The sequence below is a fragment of the Cyprinus carpio genome, chromosome A24 (genome assembly GCF_018340385.1).
Source record: "Cyprinus carpio isolate SPL01 chromosome A24, ASM1834038v1, whole genome shotgun sequence".
NCBI classification, from domain to species: Eukaryota; Metazoa; Chordata; class Actinopteri; order Cypriniformes; family Cyprinidae; genus Cyprinus; species Cyprinus carpio.
The window spans coordinates 3,545,201-3,566,423 of NC_056595.1; the positions used below are offsets into that span (position 1 = coordinate 3,545,201).

At 36.6% G+C, this 21,223-nt stretch overlaps 1 pseudogene; it reads left to right on the forward strand.

Annotated features, from left to right (window-relative positions):
• The first annotated feature begins 18,064 nt into the window (after positions 1-18,064).
• On the forward strand, positions 18,065-19,005 carry LOC122135316 (annotated as a pseudogene).
• Positions 19,006-21,223: the final 2,218 nt, after the last annotated feature.

Below are 21,223 nucleotides of genomic sequence, written 5' to 3' on the forward strand. Positions count from 1 at the left end.
AATATTTCTTCAGCCTTTTTCTTCCTGCATGACTCTATGGAAGACTGTTTTTGCCATGGGAAGGTAAAACACTGCGGTCAAGCCAGCCCGCCAAGTCGGAAAGCACAGTCAATCTAGCCGCCACGTTATTTTGAGGGTCGCGTATAAACTGCCTATTACGGTAAAACCGTCAGAAAACTGATCTGGATGCAGCGCTCTTCCAGCGAACGCGATTTTTCCCAACACACAGTCCGTAACTGTCTGATGTTGAATACCAAAATAAAAGCCCTCAATACACATATTACAAAATAAAAGCAAGAATATCACGCTTGCTGCATCTATATATTTAAAAATCTATAAAAATAAAAGTTATAGATTGCACAGACCACTTTCACCTCAGATTGAGAGTACACCTTGCCACAGTGTCAACTGCATCGTTTCAGGACTGTCTGATGTGGAATTACAAAATAAGAGCATCCCAAATCTCATAAATAAGCTGCTCCATCTATTTGGAAAAATCTATAAAAAATAAAAAGTTCTAGATTGCACAGACCACTTTCACCTCAGATTGAAGTACACCTTGCCACAGTGTCATGGACTATCTGGCGCATGTCCACTAGGTGTCATTATCAGTTGCATAATGTCAAGCACGATAGACTGCTGTCTACTTTTTCGACATTCACTTTGAATCCATCAGACTCGTTTTTTATATCTGAAAAACTATTTATATATGCAAACCAACAATGGCCTTCAATTGATTATCAATAAGGCGCACAAGCAATAAAAATATCATAAATTGTACTTTTGAGAAGTTAATGCCTATTTTATGGAGCAAATACCGTGCTAAACATAGCTGAAATCAATATATTATTGACAGTGAGCTGACCGTAAACTAGAAACATTTCTAAAGGACACGTGAACAGCTTGTCACCTATTGGTTTAAAGTACACACTGCAGTAGATGACTTCCTCTTCAACTTACTGCAGGCAGCTGATATATCTATACAAACCGCGAGAAGTGCTAGTTAGAGAGACAGACAAGAGCCACAATACAGTTCCAGAGGCAGGGCATTAATACTTTTAGTGACCTCTGGTTGCACAGACAAGCTTAAACTAGCCCAGACTACAAATGTAGTCCTGATCTTGTTAAACTGAAAGAAATTGCTCAGCTTGATCTTAATTGAACTGTGGCTTAACCCTGGCTAGTCTAAGCCCTGTCTGGAAACCAGCATTAGTTATTTTAATGGGCAGAGTATCTTGTGTTTAGTCTTGTTAGTGTGTAGTTGTAAGCATGCAATCACTTCGACAAAATTTTGGATGTGATGATGGTTTTGAACGCTGGTGAATCTATAATATATTGGCAATCGTGCATGTCCTGCCAACCAAATCCTGTTTGATAAAGCCAGCCCCATGATTGAGTCTGTTTGGGATCGTCAAGAGGTTTACATCGTGACCTCTAACCAAACAGAAGTTGTGATCTGAGTGCTGAACCCACACACACGGAACCACACACACACACACACAATCACACACACACACACAAACACACACCACACACACACACACAAGCGACACACACAACCAACAGTATTTAATGTACACATACGTATATACCCAAATTACCGACGCAAGAGAGAGCAACCTTCCAAAGTCCTGTGATAAATAAAAATCCTGAAACTCTCTAATGATCTGTAATTGTTGTGGCTAATATATAATGCAGTAAAAACTTTTCTGACTTTGTTGGAGAGTTAATTCTGATTAATTTGGTGGTTAACCAGAGACTATTTCCTCAACACCACCATTACACAATTAGTAGGCGGATTGCTAAGGCAAGCTAGCGAATCGCTATTGCTTATAAATTTTAAAGGAACAGTTCCCCACAAATGAAAATTTGGTGAAAAGGCCATCCAATGTAATGTAGTTTTGTTTCTTCATAATATTTGTATGAAATTGAGCATAACATCACTGTCTCAGCAATGGATGCTCGCAGTGAATGGGTGCGTCAGAAGGAGAGTCCAAACAGCTGTAAAAACTCACAATTCCATCCACCACACTACTTCAAGTGAAAAGCTGTGTGGTTTTTACGTCAAAAACCGTTGATTCTGGGCCAAATACTGTCTTCTATCATATATTGCTTCTCCATGAAAGGATAATCTTCCCGGTCCTGATCATGAGAGAAATATGCACAATTCCGCACTGTTATAAGCAAACAGTTCTAAAACATGGAATTGCTTTTTTCACTGAAGAAGTGTTATATGAATAATGACTTTTATTATGGCAATGAGGATATGGTTTTTGGGTTCAACATTTAATAGGAAACATCTTGATTGGATTTATGACAAACATGCACTTTTTCACTTACACAAGATGATAATTGTATGGACTGGAGGTGTGTATTAATGATGATGTTTTTATCAGCTGGTTGGACCTGCATTCTGACTGCAACCCATTCACTGCAGCTGATTCCATTGCTGTAAGACACTGTGCAAAGCTATATTTAATCTGTTTCTGATGAAGAAACAACTCATCTCATCTTGGGGCCCTGGCGGGTGAGTAAATTTTGAGCAATTTTTCATTCTGGGTGAACTATTCCTTTAAAACTTTGGCACAGAGTCTTGAACAACCACTTGTGCTATAGGCGTGAACAAATCATGACTGCTTCTTTGAGGATAGCTGTGCGCTATTATTTTCCCTTCAGGTGGAGTGTTTATCATATTGTTACCAGTGTTTTTGAAAACTCATATAAGCATTTGAACTGGGCCCTTTTCCCGTGTAATCCTGTTACGATGCTAATGTTTTGGCCTTTCTCGCTCGTCCTCTCTCTCTCCCTCTCTCTTCCTCTCTCACACACACACACACACACACCACCCCCACACACACACAACACACACACACTACAAACACAACATGAAGGAGAAGTAATTAATGCCGACATAGGATATATACCAAAAAATGACCTTTTCCCCTCCATGATGCCCATCATACGCTCTAGAAGTGTAAGAACAATGTATAAGCAGTCTGATTGCACATGCACAACAACACCACCCGCTTGCAGAATGTGGCACCATTATTGGCATGACGGTGTGAACACCCATCATCGGTGGCAGAGGAGTTTTTCACCACAGAGCAGGAATAAATCAACAAAAATCCTTTAAGCTGCAGAAGACAGCCAGCATGATTAATACCTCACCTGTGACTACTGGTTCTGCATTTTATGTTAATATTATTTAAAAAATGTGTTCATTGAACTGTGAAAGTGAAAGTGAAAGTGACACTGTTAAAACGCTTATTTGTTTAAATAAATAATATTTACCAAATGATTTTATGCAAAGATATGTTCTATGTATCATAGTTTGTTCTGCAGATATTAAAATGTATATATATCTATTTAAAAATGAATAAGTTGTAATTACATGGAGAATAACATATAACATTAACTGAAATTTCATATGATAATTTTTCCTATGATTTTATTTCAATTTTTATATGCAAAGAGTTTAAAATTAATATAAATACCTTACCATATAGATATTATGCTCTATATGTAATCTTACGGGAAGAATATTTCTAAATTAGCCAGACCTAAATGTTTATAAGTGGCGTGACTGAAAAAAACAAACCCGTTTGTTTAGGCTTAGAAAGAGAAGAGTGGAGATAATGACTATGAGAAAGACAGAGATACCGTTGGGGTCTTTAGACACTCATTTATTACAGCAAGGTGTTTTACTAGATCATAATGGGCCAACATTGTCGTGCTTAGGAGGAGCAAATCGTTTGTTACTCTTACAGCCCAACATGTTGGCTGCTCTAACATGGAAAATCATTGTCCAGACAGGCCTACCTAAAACTCTGGCTTTTCTCCATCATGTCAGACGCAGCGAAGCTTTGCCTTAAGGGACCCCCTAACTGACTAAGGTTATGGAACAGAACTTAGTGACAAACATGTAACCATGGCTGGACGAAAAGTCATTGTCATAGGTCATAAGGTCTAAACCACAGATTGTGAAAAAATGCTGGCTTTTTTTGTTTTTCTTTATTTTTTTTTTTTTTTTTTTCTGTGTTTTCTTTTCACGCTGACCCACGTCTGATTCTCAGTAGACTCAGTTCAAGCACTGCTTAATGAATAAATGGTTGTTACGAGATGTGAGTCTGAGTCATTGGGATCGGTGTGTGTGTGTGTTGGCGGCTGCGTGTACTGTATGAACTTCTCGCTCCGCTCCTTAGTCTTCAGGTTTCGGTATCTGATAGGATGGCCTGCTGATGGTATGTAGTGCGATGTCCGGCCACACACATTTGGTAGGAGATCGCGAGATTATTGGTACTTCTTAAATAATGACGGGCTTGCCGGGTAAACATTGTCAAACGGGGGAGGCTCATTGTCAAGGTATGCGTCAGACGAATTTAAAAGGGTTGACTAGTCTCCTGATGACGATTGGCCTCCTCCGTCGCCGGATGTCGTCTACAAAATTTGGTAAAAGCACCGTTCGTCTTCGTAATACAATTTAAAATCTATTGTGGATCACGTTCTGGGAGGTTTCCCTTTTTCCACGACAGACAGCCAACAACTGCTTGTGTCACGGGCATGAAGAAACGATAAGATCGGTGTCAGAACTCCATGTGCCTGCCGATTTGTTGTTTGAAGCTTCATTGTTTGCGGTTCGTGTTGTTTGTGTTAGCGAAGTGAGGGAAGTAACGACTGTATTATAATTAACTTGTTTTTGGTTCCTACTTTGATTAGGTTAGTTATATACTCAAAGGGGTCTTTTCCTAGACCGTTTTTTACATGCTGCATATGTTCTTGGATCCATTGGGACCACTCCTGATGAGAATGCTCTCTTTGTTGATCACAAGCTAAACACACGAGAAACATAGGAACCGTTGAAAACATTAGAAGATATAAATCTAATTACTTATTATTGGGTGGATTTAACTCCGTGTAGCATGTTCTGAATTATCTGACTTCGGAGTGATTCGAGTACTTGGGATTCACCGATTATTAACTGCTGATCAAAACGCGCAGTCTTATTATTGCCCGTGTAAGAGTCTTTTTCGTTCTACTACCCCCGCCGCTAGGGTCTGGGCGTAATAAGGTTTTATCTGTGTATGATACGACACAAATCCAGAGCGTACTAGCGGCTAGTATGGGCTGTTCGCACTTCGCAGCTGGGCGCCATGAAGATGTTTCATTGTATGCAGTAGTGTCGGTGCACAGTTTTTATGCAAAAATAGTTTGTGCAAGGCAAAAAATTTCCATAGCCGCGTAGCGATAGTCTCAAGTCCGCAGCAGTTCATGAGGGGGACATGAAACATTAGCGAGATGTATGATTTGTCTTAGAGTATGCTGCTCTGTGTCTCTGGACAATGTTTCATGATTATAGAGTTAGCTCAGTGGGGCCAGTAGGGAGGATGGCTGGGACTTTGTGTGCGATGGCATCATGTGTTGCTGTGAAGATGGTTTGTTATAACACCACCGGAGAGTACTGCCAGACGTCCTGGAGCTGGACAGGTTAAGAAAAAAAGAAAAAACGCGTCATTGATTCTCCTCGACGATCGTCCTATTTTTCCGGAATGAACTGGACTGTCTTGTCTTAGACCCGTGGCATGGTCCATCACCGGTTCTGCCCTTGCGGCTGTACGGCAGAATCACGAGGAAGCTAAGATTATGAAAGAACTGCAAAGGATATTTCCTGATCTCTTCTCTGGCGGCTATGGGTAGATGGTCAGTCTAGCGATCGGGTGAGACAGTTCGATGGAATCCTCCTGCTTATTTTCATTAAACACCTTCAAGTATGAATGATCGAGCTCTGTAATTCGTGGTGAATCGCTTCAGTCTCCTGTGATGAACAAGAGAGTTGACTTATAAGAGGCCACGAACTGAGCTTGATTCTGATGAACAATAGTGTCTCATATTACAGAATCAAGGTAGAGAGCCTACAAGACAAGTCCTCAAATGTCTGCTCTTACAGATAGCTTGAAAAAACTCTTTTTACTAAAGGCTAATTTGCACTTACCGGCTTCCTTAGAAGTTTGCTGGGCAGGCTAGTTCATGGAGCTCTTGCTTTGTTAGCTTTTCAATAACATAGCATTCATTCAAGCATTTTACTAGTTTACATGCATTCATATCTCTCAAACGCCCGAGTGCTCAATTCCACTAGACTGGCTGAAAATAATGCACGCGCTACTCTTTAAAATAAAGAGAAAATGCATGCTAAATAAATAAATTAAAGAAGAGAAAAGCCAGAAGGCCCCTTAAGGTGATGGAGTGAATGCAATGCTCTAGTTAGAAGGCTTCAGTGATGTGGTCCAATAGATTATCACACAAGCTAAATCCACTGACATTTTGCACTCAACCCATAACTTAGCCACTTGAATGACTGCTCTGGCATTTTAGTGACTAAATTTTGATGTTACACACACAAATACTGAAAAAATCTGCCAGATAAAAATAAAAAATGATTTTTTGAAAGAGCTGGCTTGTCATAGTAATTCACAAACTCAGGTGTTCGTAAGATATGACTCATTAAGTCTCAACCTAGTTTTGATATAGGGCTGAGAGTGCAGTCTTGTTTTTCTTCTGTAGTAAGCACAAACTAGAAATGTGTCCGTTGCTATGTATACGCAGGTAAGCATCTGCGAGGCAGGGATCTAAAGGGTCAAAGAGAGGAGATTATGCGAATCGAGAAGACTGGGATGGGAATAGGTTTGCTTACAACACATCGGCAACTATGAATCACTGCTGGTGTAGATTTATGGACAGGTGCAAAGAGGCTCAAATGTAACGCCAATTTGTTGTATGTGATGCAAGCATCAGTGGATCTAGACTTCAGATACAGTGCATGCACTCTGCATTCTTACTAAGACAACAGGGCCAATCAGAGACAAAGAGAGCACTCGCAATGTCCGGCACGTAGCCGAGGGCAGCGAGCTCTTCTCACTCGCTGCAGTCCATCAGCACACAAGTACACAAAGACACACGCACTCAACCGCATCAGTCGAATATCCCTCCAGTAAATGTGTATTTTCCCTTTCTGCACAGACACCATTTTATAATCTCTCATTGAGGATTTTAGATGGCATCTCACTTTTCTTCCGGTGTTTCTTTCTCCCCCCCTACTGTGGGCAACACTTTTTTTTTTTTTGATTATTTACTAAACAACGCTGGGAAACTCATTATTTCTCTGCAACAATTAGAAAGCAATGTCATATTTAATATATGTCCTATATAAACCTTTCATATTTTTTATCACTTATGTGCAAATAGCATCTATTCAAAAATTCCGATACAGTCTATCACTATATGCATTTCGTACGATTTAGATAATCTACATAATTATGCAGGCAATAAAATTATGGCGAAGTGCGCAGTACCTATTAAGTAGTGAGAGAATTGCCGCACATAAATGGATGGTGAGTGATGTGCATGGGGCCTGGCTTGTGGTTCTTTGTGGGCAGGCATGGGGCATAGATATCCATGCTGCAGGTTCTGATTGATATAGGATGTGTGAGTGGGGAATGGGCAACTACTGTATGAAACAAAGCTTTAATGGGCCATTACGGGAGGAGAGGAACGAAACTACACCCCAGGGAACATATGAGCTCAGATATTTTCAAATAGTTTTGGGTTCATGCTTGTTCACTAAAGTGCTTTTACCACATATTGTTCTGCTGTAAAAGCCTTTCTTTCAGCTTTCTTTCACTTAGTATTATTTTTTGTTTTATCTCTTAAAGGTATATAAAATATAAAATTAAAAAAATTATATAATTATTATAAATAAAATTCAGGGATAAGTGTAATAATATAAATTATTAGATATTTCTTTTAATTTTTTTTTTATAGATTTATTAAATATATAGATTTATATATAATTTCATAATCAATTGGGCGTTATTCAATCATTAAATCTAATTTTTTACCTTTTTGAAAACAATCTTGGAGCAGAGCATTTGCTTCTATGGTACTGTTATGTAAGAACGAATTGAGAGACCCAAAGAATATAAGTGTACTAAAATAGTTCTTCAGCCCTTTCTTCCTGCATGACTCATGGAAGCCTGTTTTTGCCATGGGAAGGAAAAACAGGGGAGGAAAACAAAGTAATTCATCCTTCATCGCAATTGTTCGAATGAACGATTTCCCCAACATACATTCCTCCGCTCCGAAGACTGAGAAAAACAAAGACTGTGTCCCCTTCCCACTCACTCTGACAATGAGAATGATGGGGCTAAACTGGTCGAACAACACGTCACTGATCTGTGACCAAAAATAATCATTATTGGTAACCAGTAACTATTTTGGTCCAAGACAAAATTTTTTTTTTTTTTTTTTAAACTGTGCGCCAACCTATGCAACATTTTGTAGACCAATTACTTGGGAACTGCGGACTTGCCAACGAGTGCTGTGATGCTCGCGTGCCACTGTTCCCAGTGAACACACTCTTATCTGACAGACAACCCTAAACCAAGATCAACACAGGCGGCTAAATGGCTTTAACAGGGCAACCCACTGCATCGTGACTAACGGGCACCCCTAGATTAGCGTGATGCCGTAAACGTCAACTTTCCGTATTGCGTGAGAACTGCTCATTTGTGAACTTTAGGTGAACTTTTGCCGAGTTACTTCTTGAGCTTCACCGAAAACTATACTGCTTGACAGCTCTTCTTCCAATACAAAACGAACACGCTTGGCGACCCGGCTGACATCAAGCCAATCAGGTGCTCGCCTTGTGACGGAATGGGTACACTGTATGACACAAAAACCAATGGCGAGTTTGGGAATCCAACTTCACTCGTAAAACTGGTCCACAAAACGTTTGAAGTAAGTGAGGTGATCGATCAGCGGCGAGCTTAAACCCTTACGAACCATACACCAACAAGGTAAAACAAACAAACCAATGGAAACACGAAACAGACGGAACTGGTGTTAATACATCGACTGTCCAGAGTGAGCGACGGAAGCGGACTCTTAATTAAAAAGCACATGATTATCATTCATAATAAAGTGTACGCCACGACGTTTCTCGAGAGGTGAGTTTAAAAAGACTGCCCGCAATAACACATCTCTTTTAGTGCTCTAAAACATTAAAGCAATAATACACGAATAATGTGTCATTTTTGAAATACTGATCAAAATGCAAACCATGCATTAGCGTTGATGTACTGATAGTGTAAAAAAAACAGCACCGTTGTCACTGGATATATTTGTATGCAATAATCGTACTAATATATATGTGTCATTATAAGCAATAAATGTAATACATTTACAAAGTCAAAGTTGAAACCGAGGAGATTTGATTACAGCAGTTGCCAGTCTGATGTGTTTTGGTGTGAAATTACTAGTCATTAACCAGTTTTAAACCTGGATACAACTAATTTTAAAATTAGATGCATAGTTACTTTTTGTTAAGATTGAATTAGTTAATATGAAGGTAAGCCCGTAGTTGCAAACCACCCACTGTGGTCACCTTGCTGTGATTGGTAATAAACCTGACAGTTCACTCTATACCCTTTATCTAGTCTAGAGAACGACCTAATCTAGTAACAATACTCTAGCTATATCTAAAAATGCACACAAGTTGCATGATATATCACCTGATAATTTCCAAGGCAACTTTATTAAAGGTCTAAGGTCATTACGCAGGACTGTTTTGAACTTTATATCTGATGGTTTCTGTGTCCACAGCAACCGGGCGGAAGGATGTGCTGCGAGAGCAGCTTGGTGGGATGCCACAGAGATTTTTCGAAGATGTGGGACACTCGAGCGACTGCACGAGAGTGGCCCTTTCTTTGTCATAGATGAAGACTTGCTCCAGTGGATTAATTACTGTTGAGCAATAGTCTGAAGAAGCCACGCATAGGGAAAAAACACTGATGAAGTGCCTGTGTGCTTCTCTGAGAAAAACATTCAACATAATTTCATTAAATACGCTATGTTCTACTCTTACTGAAAGTAAAAAAAAACAGAAAAATCGAGAGAGCTCTCATGGCTTGTAATTGTAAATGCACTTGCAGTTGTTCAAAGTCTGTTTGTGTGTTTGATTTGCAGCACTACACAATACAAAAGCCATTATGGTCATGACATCAAAACCAATTGAATGCCAGTGAAACCTACGTATGTGATTAAAAATAAATCCACTAACAAAAGCATGACACACTTCCCCATTCCCCCCCAAAATATCGGGAATGATCAACAAAATATTTTTGTTTGTTTTATTTTTACTGGACACCATCATACCTGTTGATTATATTGCTATCTCATGAAATCCGATATGTTTTCCAGACCTACAGTGGCTTGAGATGCTATCAAAGCCTTCATCTATTTTTATTCCATATCGGGGATCTTAATCTGCTGGATTTCGCGCAGATCTATCAACATTTTTTTGGGGCATTGAAATGGGGACCGGATGTGGCACTCCTTCATAACGAACTGATAACGGCTTTAGATTCCAGTTCACTCCTGATTCAAACTGTAGTAGGCAACTGAATAATAAAAAATAAAATACTTTACGTTGAATATAATAATTGTAATAAGATTTCGTTTCAATCAAAGCATTGATGCTGATTAATGATCAGTATGAAGCACAATTCACAACTGACAGAAAACATGTTATTTTTAAATTGTAATAACTATTTCACAATATGTTTTTTACTGTTTTGTTGATCATAACATGCGCTTTGGTTCGCACGAAACTTATAACATAGAATGAACATATGGTAAATATATGTCCACCACATGGATAGCTATATAAATAAATATGTTACCCTGGACCACAAAACCAGTCTAAAATTAATACTCTCTCGCATGGATGTATGGTTTCTGGAACCTGAGGTGGCAAATAAACATGAAAATATTGAGAAATGCCTTTAAGTTTTCCATATGAATTCTTAGCAATGCATATTACTAAACAAAAATTATTTTGATATATTTACCTTAAAATTTAAAAACATCTTCATGGAACAATCTTTAACTTAATATCCTAATAAGTTTTGGCTAAAAAGAAAATCAGTAATTTTGACCCATACAATGTATTTTGGCTGTTGCTACAAATATACCCCGCGACTTAATCTGCTTTTGTGCCGCCAGGGTCACATATATACCTTGTAATTATTTGCTTAGGCCTGATACGTAATCTTTTGTCAGTTGATTTATCTGCTTTAGTCAGAGTGTGCTCTGAGACTCAGCCTGCGTCCAAATGTGTACTATCCCTCCTAAATTCTATGTGAAATTAGTAATTTTCAATACTACATATTTGGGCAGATAGGGTGGATGTTCACATTGGGACACAGCGGTGGGACTAATGGCTACTTAATTCGAACTTTGTTAATAAACTGTCATGTTACAAAACCTGTGATATTTTTATTCATGCCTCTTCCTCCCTCCGCTGCCTTCTCTCAGATGACGGGACAAGCTTGCCAAACCACCAGTACGTAATTCATTTTTTTAAATAGATTTTTTTTTTTTCCTTTAGCAACTCTGTGCGTGTTCTTCTTTGGACTTGGAACATTGACGGCAACAACCTAAACATGCATTTTGGTTTGCTGTTTTCAGGATCAGCTGTGAACAACCGATAAGAAACCACAAGGAAGTTCAAATTAATGCCCAACTCACTATGCCCTTTTCAAGAATGTGGATGTAGTTGTGACTTTGTAACATGATTGATAATATTTTCACTATAACTTTTGCATTGTCGTACAGAATCGCAGATTCCTTATAATCAAGCTACTAACCAAAGTCTTTGGTTCCAAACCTTCCAACTGGTCTCTTGTTTCCGCTGGTGGTCAACTGGTTGATAACCTGCCGTCCGCCGCAGTACGTCACATTGATGTACGGATATACAACGCTGGATTGAGGCCATGATGGGTGTTTTTCCCCTCGCTCTGGTACCAGCTACAATAACCTAATCCTTTCAGTTTCCAAAATTACATAAAGATTCTCTAATAGGCAACTTCCTTTGTGTTAGTTTCAATGTTTGTTGTCACATTTCGCTTGAGATTTAATACTGATATTATGCAGATTTTTTTTTATGATATACATGATAGTTTTTGATCTATGCTACTAAAGATGAATTTTTGATTTGTGGACTTGTGTACTAACTATGTGTATACCGTTATACCCTCCACGGTGAGTGTGCAAGATCCTGAATATTATCACATGCACAAAAGACAAAACATTGTTTCCTCAAGAAATCATTTAGTTTCACTTGAAATGTTGTTGATCTTCATGTCATTGCGGTCCCCTATTGTACTCTGGGCCAGAGAGAAAATGATACAAATGTTGAAGTTCTCAAAACCAATTGAATAAAATGCAAGATTTCTGTTTAAACAAAACATAGCAGTATTATTTATTCATTAATATGCCAGTGTATGACATTTTTTATTGATATTCTGCATTACTACAGGGTTAATCAATGATATTCATATTTTTTATATAATCAAAGTGAAGTTTTTTTTAGTGTGTGTGTGTTGTGTGAGTGCTGGTATTTGTGTGTGTTTTAATACCAGTGTCACAATTTTTGCCTTATCATAATTAGGGTGGGGAAAGGAATTTCTTAATTGTCCTTTGGGGGGAAATAGGAACCGGACATGTTCAAATGTTTTGTACAACAACCTAAACAAAAATATAATGATGTTCTTATTAGACGTTTAGCTAGAAGTCACCCACATGTAATTTCCGTAGTGAAGAGCAACAACGGTTATAATTATAGTTTTGGCTGCCAGGTTACACATTGATTGTCATTTAAAGGCATATCCATGTATAAACCACAAAAAAAAGTGCCTAAAATACAAATAATCCTAAATTACCAAAACTGATGTAATGTACGTGTATGTGATATCCGGGTACAAGCAGCTTTCCCGGAGAAACATCCGTCCGAAGGTTTACTGTGTGTAGAGTTCTTGCACCACCTTTTAAGCTAGCGACGGAGAGCAATGGCACACTTTCACACTGACTGAAATGCCCCAGTCAATCCTTCAGATTTATTGTGTCCCATAAACAAAATACACTGATTATGGGACTTATCACAGATACATACCAAAGTTTGCAAACATTACAATTTTTAATGTTGGTGAAAAGAAGTTTCTTCTGCTCATCAAGCCTGAGTTATTTTATCTCAAAACATCAGAAAAACATTAAGTAATTTGTGAAATATTATTACACTTAAATAATAGTTTTTCTATTTGAATATACTTTAAGAAAAGAATGTATTCCTGTGATGCAAAGCTGAACTTTCTGCAGCATTACGCCAGCCTTCAGTGTCACATGTAACATCCAGTCTATCACATGATCATTTAGAAATCATCTCTAATATTCTGATTTATTATGAGTGTTGGAAACAGTTCTGCTGTCTAATATATTTGATGAATAAAAGGTTAAAAAGAACTGGCATTTATTCAAAATAAAAAAAAATTCTAATAATATATATTCTAATAATATATTTTCTTTACTACTATCACTTTTTATCAATTTAACACATCCTTGCTGAATAAAAGTATTGATTTTTTTTTTCACTTTTTATCAGAAAAAAAAAAATTACTGACCCCAAATTACTGACCAGTAGTGTATATTGTTATTACAAAATATTTATATTTTAAAAAAAACATAGCTTTTTTTTTTTTTTTTTTTTTTTACTTTTTATTCATCAAAGTATCCTAAAAAAAAAGTATCACATGTTCTGAAAAAAAATATTAAGCAGCAGAACTGTTTCCAACTTTGATAATGAATCATCATATTAGAATGATTTCTAAAGGATCATGTGATAATGATCTTAAAAAATTCAGCTTTGCATCACAGAAATAAATGATAATTTTAAAGTATAATAAATTGAAAAACATTATTTTAAATTGTAGTAATATATCACAATATTACATTTTTTTTTCTGTATTTTTGATCAATAAATGCAGGCTTGATGAGCAGAAGAACTTCTTTCAAAAACATTAAAAATAGTAATGTTTCCAACTTTGGTCTGTACTTTAATATATATATATATATATATATGCATTGCATTTTATAACGTAACATTTTATAGGGAAGGCTATTGGTCCTGTACACTTACAGTAAGACCCCAATATGAATGAATGTCATTTCATCATATAATATAAACTAAGTAGCATTCATAGTTTAAGAAAGATAGAACAAGACCATTTTCAAAGCAAAATATTTAATAACTGAAAAAGTTAAAGAGGTAATTGGATGATAAAAGCACAGCAAATGATGATGTTTTCTAGTTGGCCAGAACGTACATGGATCGTGGTCACAGTTAATGTAATGAACATGCCATCTGTGTGAACTCAAAGAGAACTGACTTCACATGCACTAAAAATCACTTTGACACCTGTTGGTGAATAGCTCAGAAATGTAAGGCTAGCTCTGAGAAAGCACCCAAAAATGAAACTCTGCTGATCTGCATGTTTTAAGAAACAAATCCATAATTAAGACACTTTTAACTTGAAACCATTTGCGTATGCTAAAATATGAGACCATAATCCATAATGCTTTTTCCACTAAAAAAGTCCATCTCCTGCTGTGGTCTCACATAAAAATCCACCTACACTCTTTTGAACAGTTTTGGGTTTGTGAACAGTGCTTGAACAGATCTGTGTAGATTTCTCTTCTGATTCAGACAATGTTTTCACTGGATAATCATTATTGATTATGATCTCATATATTTAGCCATATTTTAGTTGAAAGTGTCTTAATGATGCAGCAAGCCTGGCTCACAAGACATGGACTGGAGTGCTGTGGATTGCTTGTGGATTATTATTGTGATGTTTTTATCAGTTGTTTGGACTCTCATAATGATTTTGGCACCCATTCACTGCAGAGCATCCATTGCTGAGCAAGTGATATAGTGCTGAATTTCTCCATATCTCTGTTCCTATCAAGCAACCTAGAAATCATCTCCATGTTGGATTGGCCTGAGGATGAGTACATTTTCAACACATTTTTATTTTTGAGTGAATTATTCCTTTAAGCGCAGACATCTGCTTTGATATTTTGTTATCTAATGGAATGACAATCAGTGTGAAATAGCTTTGAACTATAGACATTTACAGAAGCAGTAAGAATGTTACACCACTGACATCTGCTGGGTGAAGTGAGAGCTCTCACAACATCATCACAAAGACATTATTTTATATTCCTTTGGTGTTTCTTATAAACGCTTGCAGTGGCGGTTCTACATTGAATTACACCCTGAATATAACCTCAGTATCAAACACCACCACAGGTGTTGTTTTTGTTATTATTGTTATTATTATTATTATTATAACAACATAAGTGAAAGAGAAAATTATATTTCTCAATTGCACAAATCCTTCATTAGAACATTTGAAAAACGCACCTTAAGAGAATCCAGCTATTTAACTACTGCAATTACAACAGGAAACACACTTTTAAGGTGCACAACTTCCACTCCAACATTGCCAAAAGACAATGAACACAATTCTGCACAAAATATGACAGTATAAGTCATCAGAACTTAAATAAATACACACTATATACATAAATGTGCCAAAATGTAACAAGAGCAGAGAGTTTTTTTAAATTATGTTTTTTTTTTTCATGTCATCACATTGTTTAGAGCATAAAACATTGAAAAATGATATTTTATTCATATGTTATGCTATGTCCTCTGTACTGGACACTAGGACTGTATAGGCAAAAACAATGGGATTTTTTTTTTCAATCACCAATAACTTTTTGGGTTTCAAGATTTTTTTATCCAAAATTTGTATAAAGATGATTCTCAACTATGTTATGAAAGATATAATGGAATGAATTGATACACCATTTTACTTTATGCAATATGTGGGTAAAATGGCCATAAATTAATATTCCCATTCAATGCAATGTATCAATACACTGTATCTAATTTGTATATTAATGTGTTCTTGGTGCAACATTTAATAAAAAAAAGAAGTGCAATAATTGGAAACATTGTAATAATAATATCTAATATTTCATAGGAATATTGATGTGTAATTTATTTCCATATTCACTTGTTGTGTCTCCCAAAATGCCTGATGAACATGATTTAAGTCCAGATGTCTTCTACAGTGGACATGTATGAAATCAATGCCCTGTCTGTAACAGAAAGTCATTTTTTGATTTGAAACCCCATAACGTTTTGACATAACGTCTGAGATGTTGGTTTATGAAATAGGCCTACAATTTAAGAAAGCAGTCAGATTTAAATTATGATTACACAGATTTGAAAATTCCATTGGCTCATTACAGGGCCAAACATTAACCCAACCGATGGAAATAAATGATAACTGAACTTGTAGCAGTTTTGTTGCAAAGCACAATATTATGGTGAAACTGTCCCCCGCGCCCCACTCCCCTTCTCACACATTAGTCCACATTATATCATGATTTGTGCTTTCAGCCTGTAGTTACATTTAATCTGCTTTGGACTGTGTACTTTACACAACGCATGTGCCTATTACATGTAAAGGTAAATAAAAAGCCATTTTAGGTCAGTGTTGTAGTTTGACATTAATGGTGTTGTAACAGTGTGTTTGTTTTGTCTGTGATAACAGCGTGTTTTGAAGATCTCACTGACCTGTGGACACTGCTTTCTGCTGCTTACATCTGCTCTGAAGCCTGTTGCCCATTTCCAGCAACCAAATTGAATTTCCATTTAAAGCACTTTTATTGAATGTCCATCTCTTTGTAGGTGTCAAGCACTGCAGGTGCAGATATTCAGACCAAAGACATGACTGTGAATGGGATGTTTTCACACACACATAACGCACCAACGGCAAGTAGAGTAGAGTGATACAACCCAGTGATGTTATACTGTATATCAAAACTCTTAGAACGCATAGCATGAGCAATGAAATCTAAAGACAAAAACTGTTGTATAGGTCATTTAATTATATTATATTATTATACTGAAGAACAACAAATGAAGCTCAAATCATTTTTAAATAATGTCACAATGCAAACAATTTTAATGGTCCAATTCTTCCATTTATTTATTTATGTATCTATCTATTTACACCCAGATATATTCTGATGTGTATTAAAGGTATATTTATTATATATTTAAGGTATGTGCTAAGTTATTCCTGAGATGGTCAGTGAATTAGATAAACACATTATACACACTATAAATTTCACATTACAGCATATACTTGTATATGTATGTATGAAAGTATGTATTATTTATTTATTAGCAAAAGCACTGTCATGCTATAATTTATTTATAAATTATATTATACATAAAAGTGCTGCAATGCTGTTATGTGGAAATGTTTTACATTATACATTAAAGATACTGTATCATATTACATTATATTATATTATATACTGGGGAACAAATTAGCTCAATCATTAATGTCACAAAAGCCAGTGGATTCCAGAAACTAGGCTTCAAAATGTTCTTTTTAAATACAGAGTGCACAATGTGCCACATGGGTTTGACAGGTTTTATGAGATTCACCCACACAGATCTAGAGTATATTAAAGGTATATTTATAGTTTATTTAATACACTGTATGTAGTGTAAATGTAGCCTACTAGTTTAATTTATTTCTGAGATGGTTAGTGAATTGCATAACACATTACACATATTTACAAATAGTTATTACAGTTATTGCTATTATAGTTTTACATTACAGTTATAGTAATATTTTATATTGAAATCTTGTTTTTATATATATATATATATATATATATATATATATATATATATATATATATATATATATATATATACACACACACACAACAGCTGTCCATGGGACTGCCCCTATTAGGTTCTAATATGTACCTTTAAGGTACCAAAATGGACCATTTACATACAAATATGTAACTCCTGTAATCCTCCTGACCTTGTGGAAATGTCTCGTTATAGAAACTTTATAGAGTTACTTTTTCCTGCAGAAGCTGAATAAGTTGTGCATGTTGACATCTGTCTCTCTCTGACGCACTGCATTCACTCCATGTATCTGTCTTGTGTCCAGCAGCGGTGCTGGGCGTAACCAGCATGTAACTGATTACTAGACAAACCACCAATATAAGACCGTACAGCTATTATTAGCTCATAAGACCGCTCCTATATGCGCCTCCCTGGAGTGATTCCTCCGGAATGACGCATTCTGTCATTGGAGATTACAATCTGATGATGGACATAATGGACGAGGAGCAGATGGAGAACGGAATGGATTCCGATGGTGATCTTCAACTCGAGGAGATACCCGAGTACCTGAAAGACAGGAGAAGGGCCAAGTCCTTACCTGCGTATCCAGAGCGGGTGAACCTGTACCACCAGATCTTCCCAGAACTGCCCGAAACACGTGAAGTTCGCGGACGCGCTCGGCTTGAATCTGGCGAGCGTCAAGCACTTCAGCACCAGCGAGGATCCTCAGATTCCAGCTAAAGTCTTCACCAGGCTAAAGAGCTTCCCTCTCCACAAGGACCGGGAGTTCATGGATGACTTGTGCGTGAACATAAAGTCCACTCTGTCTCTGGGCTATCTGGTCCCGGCGTTCAAGACGCCTGTGGACTCCGGTGACTTGGAGACGCGGCTGACGCGCTGCCGCGTCTCGCTTGAAAGCATAACGGTCACGCAGTTAGATGTCCGTGGGATCATACGGGCGATGGGTGCGAGAGAGGCTTGGGGTCAGATATATACTTTCAACGACTGGTTGTCGTTCGTGGACGCGCAAGCCATCCCCGTGCCCACCGAGGACAAACGCATGGAGAGCGCTCCCTTCACAATGTACACGCCTCCTTTCTTAGGTCCGAGCGCTGCTGTGCATTTCGCCGTGTACATGAGGGATGATAACTCTGAGTTCTGGGACAACAACGATGGGATGAACTATTCCCTGAAGCAGCCTACGACAGCTCGTCATCCAGCCAGACGCGACATGAAGTGATGCGCTTTTACGCGAGGATTTTCACCGAGCACCGTAACGTGCTTTCAGAGAGGTTATGGATTGACATGTCCTAGTATTAAAATCTGCTTTTAAATAAATAGTTTACAGAAAATGAAATTTCCTTTATCATTTAGCCACCCCTCATGTTGTTCCAAACCCATTTCGATAGGTGTTTCTTTCTGGAAAGATACGGCAGAATGTCCAAGCTGCCCTCATAGAAAGTGAATGAGGGCTGCTGAGCCCCCAAAACACCATAAAAAAGTGCCATAAATGTGGTTCATATGTCCCGCACATGTTATGTCTGCAAAATTCTAATGTCACATACTTTTTGTGTAAGGAACAAACTTAAATGTAAGTTATGCTAAAAGCAATCGTCTTTTCTGCAGGCATGCCACATTTTAATTGAAGCTTGTTTCTGTCATGGGAAAGAAAAAAAAACAGGTAATTATGGTAATTTTTTATCTCACAAATCAGAATTTAGAACCTAGAAAAACTCAGAATTGCGTAGATATAAACTCCCTGTTCAAGAAGAAAAGTCAATTGTGAGATAAAAAGTCTGAATTACTTTTTTGTTTCATTCCTGAAAAAAATGGAAAAAAAAAAAGAAAAGAAAGGAAATTTTGCTGGGGGAAAAAATCAGAATTGCAAGATTTCTTTTTTTTTTTTTTTTTTTTTTTGTTTTTTTTTTTTTGAGAGAGAGAGAGAGAGAGAGAGAGAGAGAGAGAGAGAGAAAGTCAGATTTGTGAAAAAGTCACAATTACCTTTTTATTAATTAATTGATTATTATTGGCTATTCTTTTTATAACAACAGCAGAATCAAGCTTCCATACATTTGCCTTCGGTTCCAGAGCACATTCAGATGCATTGCGATATGCCTCAGACACATAGAACCAATGTAATTTGACACTTTTATTATGCAAATCAAAATGGGAACTATGGGGGAAAGCTTTCAGTGTGTAGTAAATTAATTTCAGACTGTTTTTATCTCACACAAACACTCCAGAGGACTTTATTATTTTTTTTTTTTTTATGCTGAGCCTTAGGCTGTGTGTTTTTGTTGTATGGAAAGAGCGAAAACTTGGACATTCTCCCAAACATCTAATTTCGTGTTCCACAGAAGAAATAAAATCATACATTTTGAAATGACATGAGGATGAGTAAATAATGACAATTTCCATGTTTTTTTTTTTTTTTTTTTTTTGGGGGGGGGGGGGGGGGGTTTTTTTGAAATGGCAGGTCACACAATTCTTTTTTTTCTTTCACTAATAGTCATGCATTTATTAATAGTGCAAAATGTTTTTTTCTTGAAATTTCCCAAAGTTTACATCTTGCAATTCTGATTTTTTTCCATCTGTCAAAATCACCATTATTTGTCCGTGGGGGAAACAAAATCTATTTTATAAAGGGGGGAAAACAATGTTTAGATTTCCCTCAATGGGACGAGACAGCTGGTTAAAAGTATTGCAGGTCTGTATTCATCTATATAGTACCAAAATGAGAAAAGCTACTATCATTTTAACTAAAGTTCGCTTTGTTGCATTTTCCCCAAAGGGTTTTTTTATGCATCTGTTTGACTCGACAGTGCAAACGAAGGCCTTCTGTTTTGCAACAGAAAGTTTTTTTGAAAAACAAATATTTTTCTAAATGACAATTTTCTTTAATTTACATTTTGGGTTTATACTCCCAAATGATGCTTGCAAAGTCCCAACTCCTTTTTTTGCAATGTTATTAACCATTTCCTTTTTCCCGTTATGTTTTGACAACAGAAAACCCGGAAAACTTACAAACATTGGATCAATTAAAAATTTTTGGATTATGGGCATTTTTTTCTTTTTCTCTGCATTCTCCGTGGATATAACTAAAAAAAAGAAAACTGAAAAAATAAAAAATTAAAAAAATAAAAAATAAATCATTAAACTGTGGGGTAAAAAGTTCCAGATCTTAAATAAAAGCTCAATAAATATATGTCAATAAGTAAGTTTTGGTTGTTAGAAGTTTTACATACACAGAATTAAAGGGTTTTTGTCATTTACCTTTAAAAGATGAATTATAATATTTACAATGTTGGGCAAATGCATTCATCTTCGTAATAGAATTTTAAAGCTACAAAAAGGTAGCAAAAAAAAAAATAATATTAAGAAAAAATGATTTTTTTTTTTTTTTTTATGTAGCTCCTACAATAAATCCCCAAATTTAAATGAAAGTCTGTATAAAAACACTGTTTGATTAATCTGTTTTTTTTGCAATGGTACCTCCCTCATAAATTTAAAAGCTTGCATTTTCTTTTAGATCTCTGTTTTACAAAAAAGGGGCCACTTGGGCTCAAAAAAAAATATTTTTAAAAAAACTGCTTCTTTTGCTAAAACACC